Genomic DNA, 7856 nt, shown 5'->3' on the forward strand with positions numbered 1-7856 from the left:
TATTTTCAGACTTGGCAAAATAGACTCATTCCTTCTATTTACACAACAACTTCTCGAGGTAATTTGGGTATTTTTTTATGCATTTAAATTGTTGCTTTATTGTCAGCTTTTAACTTATTTTAAAGTTACTATTCATTATTCCAATTTTTTTTTCTTCCAGCTTTAAAATCTCTTTATTGGTGCAAACACTATGACTGGACTGAATTCATTACCCTAAGGTTGGATCATGGTTAATTTAACTTGTCCTTAAAACTTGCAAGACTGGCTATACCAATCTTTGTAATTTCCTACAGACCAATTGCATTCTCTGAAAAGCCTATCACGTACCACAACAACTTTGTGGCGGGCAGTAAATTATTTCCGACTGTCACTGAGCTATTTCAGCATTTTCTAGTTGCCCCTGCTAAGCAAAGCACAGCGCTCCTCGGTGCCCTCTCTCACTTTTATGTTGACTAAACTGCACAGTTACTTCTTGTTCTTTCAAAGCCCATTTCTTGCTCACTTTCCCAAGGCTATCCATATCACCTGAAAGTCATCCTGCGGTATGCACCTACTGGCATGATCAACAGCGAGGGTGCCACAAGGGAAATGTAAACAGCAAGAAAACCCTTTGGCTATGTGGTTTCCTGTTCACTGGCAAGTCAATTAAGCAGCAAATGACCCCTAGAATCTACTGTAATAAGCCAAGCGATACAAAATTGCCTTTAATATATCATAATGATGACAGTAATTGGATTAGACGGTTGATTGCATTTTCTCCAGCTGTAAAAATACTTCAGTAACAAAACAATAAAAATAAAAGTGCTGCCAATAAAAGCGAGCTATAAAATTCAGTCTTTTAGTTCAGTGGTTCAGGGGGACTAAGAAGCACACGGACAAGCTACACTTCATTTTTATTTTTTATTTTTGTTAACAAAACACTTTTTTCCCCTTTAAACCCAAAATCAACATAATTATTGTTTACTTAATGTTACAAACTGAAAATTACAGTGGAGTGAGCCATGCTAAGCAAACACAGATTACAGCAACACTACCACACCTTTGAGGGGAGTCTTACCAGTCATTATCGCTACAATGCTGAAGTGGCTATGTATAGGGTACAGGTGCACAGAAGTACAAGTAGGTGTGTGGGAAAAAAATCACCTAAAAGGTACAAGAGCTTTAATATTCACAGCATGAGCCACACGTAGTTCATGCTGTGTGTGGCAGCTGGCTCATTAGTGTTATCTGTTATCTTGTTGTTATTTGGTTTAGATGTCTCGCACACTTGAAGGTGTTGACTGTTAGAGTGAATTTTATATATAAAACCTTCCATGAAGCATTTACCCTTTGGTTATTTCTACAACCCACACATTTGATTTCAGCAATCTTTGCAGTTGTGTGAGACACAAATCAGGTGAATGCTTTTTAATCGAGCCATAAAGTCTGTGGAGGAGATTTGGGTGCATCGATAGAGGAGGACTTTTTATTTAAAATCACTATGAACTAATTATGGTCCAGCAGCAGCCCAGATATTAGCAGGGCCTTCAGTGTGTAAGTGTTTGAACTCTTGATTTTGTGAATGCATTTAACATGTTCTTGATTGTGTTCTTGCATTCAACCTAAAGCAAGGTTTGATAAGGCAGCATTTTCTTGCCCATATGGAAAAGAAATAGTAAAAACGTATATGACTTAACTCATGAAAGTGGCCACTTTCATGAGTAAATCATATAAGGCTTACATGATTTAGTCATGAAAGTGGCCACTTTCTCATTACTTTCATATATTGTTTTAGTAAGTATCCAAAACATACAAGTTTCATTATATAATTTTTCAAGGGATCTTATATCTGTTTTTATTCTTGTATGCTTTTCATACAAGTTTCACACAAGACAGATACAAACTTTATAAGATTTATATATATCTTTTCCATATGGGTGGTAAAACAGTTCAAAGATAGATCTAAACTTCTGCAAATTCAACAAATGGGTGTGATAAGAAAATCCTACCAAAGGGGATCTGGTCTGCCATTCTGCCTGCTGAACAAGCTCTGGTGAAGAATCATCATCGCTCACAGGCCACATTTGTTTTCAACTTAGAAAGAGAAGAAGTAAGCAAATTAGCATCGTCTTGGCTAATATAACCAAGAACAGATAGTTGCAGTTCCAGCACCAGGATCCCAAACTGGTGAGAAAAGATCTGATTGAAATCGGAAATGGTACTCATGCATGCTGCGTGGTCTTGATGATCACATTTGTCAAAGGCTCCACCATTGATTTTGGGAGATAATTATCTTGAGTATGTGACCAAGGTCATTCCACTGGTTTATTGCAAGTGAGAGAATCGTCTGCTGAAAACTGGCTGCTCCATTACCATTTCATGAGCTGATAATGACTGAATGATATTATCTTCACTACCAAACCATTTTCTATCCCACCAAGATCTGTTTGATTAATTAATCATTCAGATTTCATTTCCATTGTGTACATTTATAGTTCTGTGATGAGGATTTGATAAATATTTATACCCTTATTTTATGATTTTGTATCAAGTGCCCAATTAAACATTTTAATGTATCTTAATTTGAAAATATCAAATTCCACTAAAGAGGTAACAGGAAAGTACACAGAGCAAATTTAAGATAAGAAAAAAACCCACTTTGTATTTAGTTAATTTTTTAAAATCATAATTCTTTGTCTTGATACTGTTGATATTTTTGTGCTACTGATTATTTGCAGGTGCCATGTTTTCACAAATGACCTGCAAACAAAGGTTTAAGAGAGTTGCAGGTTTAGAAAACTCACAACCCATCATATAATTTTCAAGTCTACCACTATTTGCAGACATTTTGTATTATATAAGAAAATATGAGGACACATCAAGAAATTTCACATCAAAGCTGGCTGAAAATCAGGCACCTCATTGTTATGTTTTAGGAATTTGGATACACTCTTTTGATGTACCTTTCAAAGCCACTCACAAGCACATTGTCTGTCATCTGCTTGTGTTCTCCAAGGGCTTACAAAAGGTGGAAAATAGATCTAATTTAATGCACAAGTCAGAGCAAACAGTCTGTCCCAGTAAATCAGTGTTTCACATCAGACAGAAACCCAGATTCATTTCAGTGTTCTTAAAAATAGTGGGCATTGGGTTGCTGATGGGTCTAATCTGAATGATCATATTTGAATTGTACATGTAATGAGTGTTTAAGTTTAAAGTATATTTACATAACACCACAAATATATTATATATATATATTAGGGGTGCAACGATACACAAAATTCACAGTTCGGTTTGATACTTTGGTGTCATGGTTCGATATTTTTTCGATACAAAAAAAAATGTTCATGCCTTTTTAATTTGTCATGTATTAAAATTATAAATATATATTTTAACTCAAAAGTACAGTTTTTATATTTAATGTTGCTGAAACAACAAAGAGATAAAATAATAAATCTATCTGATTGAGAAATCACTCATCTTTGGAAAAGAGAGTTTATTACAGAGAAATGTCTCTTTCCAAAATAAAAGCTCTACTATACGCTTCTTCTGGGCTATATTCTCAGCAGCATATTAAACATATCAGGTCCCCATAAGGAGAATCATGTGCTAACGGCTGTCTAAATGACTCGGGTAAAGTTTGTAGCATGCGTGCTTGTTGTTTTTGTGTGCTTCCACTTGTCTTTGCACTAGGATGATGTCGGCGTAAATGTGCAGTCATATTCGTTGTGTTCCCACTAGTGCTGTCAGCGTTAATCTCGTTAAAATGACATTAACGCCATAACGCGCCAAATCTCCGTTAACGAGCTACCGCGGATCGCCCCATGCGTGGGGCTGGACGGCATCAACACGTTAACGAGCTAACTGCGCTAACGCACTAGTTCCCACCAATTGAGCATTGCGTGGCACATCCGACATACTGTTTTACTTTTGCCCATGACGTGCTTACCATCAGGGTCATACGTCACATGAAGACCAAAATAGTTCCAAATGCCAGATCTGAATGAGGGTGGGGGAGGTTCAATTTGCCATGTTGCAACGAGAGCTTAGCTTCTGTCTTGCTAGCTTGTGCTCAGTGGATCTGCACTCCACAGTACAGCCTAGGCGGAGTAATCGAACGCAGATCCACTGAGCGCTCAACACAGACAGCATCGTCAGAAGAAAAGTTGATAAAATAAATAAAAAATTTAGTATTGTTTTGATACATATGCGTACCAAACCAAAAGCACTGTATCGAATGGTATATACATACACATATATATATATATACACATATATACATATATATATATACACATATATATATATATATATACATACATATATATATATATATACATACATATATATATATATATATATATATATATACATACATATATATATACACATATATACATATATATATACACATATATATATACACATATATACATATATATATATATATACTGTTTTTATGTTAAAATGTATTATTGGAGTGAACATTGACAACAAAGCAAAACAATCTAATGTCACAAAAGTTGCACCATATTACAATTTATTATTTTTATAAAAATCTGTTATAAATCTTTCTACATTTCTGAATACTAGTTATCAAGAGTGGCAGCCACCTAGCTTCCATGACATTTGATTTTGGAAACATCTTGCACAGCTTTCATATCTTTGGATTTACATCAAGTTTACATACCAATTTTCCATTCAGAAGCTATGTCACATTTTTTCCAGCAATATATGCTCTGCTCAGTACAGTGTTTGGCAACCACAGAGTAGAGTACTTTTGGCAGTTACAGTCACAAGCAGCACTTGGTAAAGTTGGTTAAAGATTTATTTCAAAGTATTAGTGCGAATTCACAACACAAGGTGTTGTCTAGGTACTTTACACTTCCTAGGAAAGACTTGCATGCAGAGACAGACATGCAGTGACATAAAGCACAAGACACAAACTAGATCAGGGTCTCATCTAATTATAAAGGGAGCATAACAATAGGAGAAGACAGAAAATGGTACAGGATATAATATTATCTAGGTTTATTCACTATTAGTTTTTTGTCAGCAAATCAAGCAAGTAACTGGCCTAAATACACGTTTTATTATTTTTTAATACCTTGACCGGAACGTTTTGAACACTGAAATTTGACATAAGCAAATTGGGGCTTAACACAAATCAGCCCAACTGAAATCTAAAAGATATTCTTCATTTTTTTCTTATCTATATATTATAAATGATCTTCCTCCAAGCCATGATGAGTCCCTGAGTCAAAAATTGTAAATGGGCCCTATTGGCATGATTATTGGAAATTGTTGTTAGCTTTTATTCCAAAAAACATTAGAGATAGTCAAAGAAAGCCTATAATTCTCTGCAGTTCCTATAAATACACTACATAAGCAAACTGACTTGCCTTGCTTTTTAGCCATTAGCACTTACACTTTATTCTGATGAACCTCGCATTTATGCTTTGGTTTTTTTGTTGGTTGGATTACAGAAGAAGTCAAACTCTGCTAAAAACTATGTTATCAAAGGGGTATCCAGGGCCCTTGATTGGCCTTTGCTGCCCAGGGCTATTCATTCAGATAATTGGATGTCCCTTTGAAAATGTTTACTCAGACTGAAAGAGCCACTTAGAGTGCCACAGAATAAAAGTGAGGAGTGACTGCCAGCATGTAATTTGAGACTGTCCATCATATGGATGGTGATACTCTGCTATTTTTTCCACATGACTATAAATGGTTATGCAGATCTACAAATAGAATACTGCAGTCTGCAGTGGTTTTGAATGCCCAAAGTTCTGCTAGTCATTTAATGTCTTATTGCTGCCAACATAGATACACAATTGTATATGTGCAATACATATACACACATATTTAGCACTATCAACTAAAGAGCTTTTGAAGCAGGAAAAGAACACTGATCTGTTCAAAGGAGCAGTTTCTTAATTTCCTTGAAAAATCTTATCAATCTTTTAAATAATAAGAAAACACATTTTCAGTGGTGAAAATAATGTTGACATAAGACACGATTAACACTGTAGAATCTTAGGTTTAGAAAGATAATGATTTGGGTTTAGGACAAAAAATTACTTTAGTCAGAACCCGGAGATGGTACACTGTGCTGATGTTGAGTATGGGACTAATACATGTTTTTGCATGATACTGACAGCAGTGGAAATGTGTACTTATTCAGTTAGTCTGTGCAATCTGGTTTTGTTCAGTGATCAGATATGGCTGATTACACCATCTGTCCTGATAGTACTGCACTAGTTGTTTTTGACAACTATTTGAATTATGGGAATGAGCACATGTGATAACATTTAAAGCAGGCATTTCAATTTTATTCATCTGAAATATCAAATAACGCTTAAATAAGAACATGATGATGAGATGATATCACTAAATGCTCATCAGCCACATCTAGTGCAAACGAATGTACTAGATGCTAAAATCATGCTAACATCAGCAAAGGTAAATATTACAGTGAGTGACATCAGTTTATCAAGTATATGTTTAGACTAACCAGGCAACATTTTCTTCATTAATTAGCTGTACCTACAATTTGGTGCTTTTCTAGACTTACTTACTACCCAAAGTGTTCTATACCAGCGGTCCCCAACCCCGGGCCTCGGACCGGTACCGGGCTGCGAGAGTTGAGACTCAGGTGTGAAATGTATGGTTTTCAGGATTTTCAGCGTTATTTTGTTATCGTTTTTATCATTAACTCGGTTTTCCTGGGTCTTTTCACGTGTGTTATGAATAAATCTCCTTTTTTTCGGTACCGGTACTAGTTTTATTTTGTTGTATTTATCCGCGACACCTTAAAGGCGGGTCCGTGAAAATATTAATAATAATAATGGATTGCATTTATATAGCGCTTTTCGAAACCCTCAAAGCGCTTTACAATTCCACTATTCATTCACTCTCACATTCACACACTGATGGAGGCAAACTACAGTTGTAGCCACAGCTGCCCTGGGGCAGACTGACAGAAGCGAGGCTGCCATATCGCGCCATCGGCCCCTCTGGCCAACACCAGTAGGCAGTAGGGTAAAGTGTCTTGCCCAAGGACACAACGACCGAGACTGTCCAAGCCGGGGCTCGAACCGGCAACCTTCCGGTTACAAGATGAACTGCCAACTCTTTGAGCCACGGGCATTTTGTCGGGCATAAACCGGTCCGTGGCGCAAAAAAGGTTGGGGACCGCTGTTCTATACTGCAAGCCACACTGATGCAGTACTGCACTCCCTATGCGGCCAGACACGTCACTGATGCCACAAACTATTACATCACACGATGTAACAGATAATGGCCTCACAGAAGAGTACTCAAAAATCAAGACCATTGTTGGCATAGGTGAAAAAGGGAGAGACATTGCATAGATTCAAATTATGCTTCAAGTTAGCATGCAGCAATACAGAGCGGTATCAATCTATTTTACTAGTGTGCAGCTTAATCCTGTGATTAAAGGGTGAATTCAGAGGCACCTAGAAACAAAAAGTAAACACTGAAGTGCAGAACGCAGAGATATGCAAAAATGTTCTTGAGGGTTAAAGGAGGCTGGAATCTGTGTGAATTGTAGTTTTTCAAGCCCGTTAGAGGGTTTCACTGGGTAGCTTTAGAGTCTAACAAACTCTCATTCCCATAACATGCTGCCATTTTTTTTCAAAGCCACTGGCACCTCAAAATGTACACACGTCACATCCTCTCCTGTCTGTGGTGGTAATGGGTTACATCAATAGTGAGACACGTGTCCCTCCCTACACTATACATCACTCACTGTGAATTTTCAACATAGATTCTATGTGGAAGGTGTGTGTATTAGTGTGTGTGTTTGTGTGTACATGTTTAGACATCTTTGTGAGGACCAAAAACTGGAATGATAC

This window comes from Neolamprologus brichardi, chromosome 2, assembly GCF_056152115.1.
Source record: "Neolamprologus brichardi isolate AB-2024 chromosome 2, ASM5615211v1, whole genome shotgun sequence".
Classification (NCBI taxonomy): Eukaryota; Metazoa; Chordata; class Actinopteri; order Cichliformes; family Cichlidae; genus Neolamprologus; species Neolamprologus brichardi.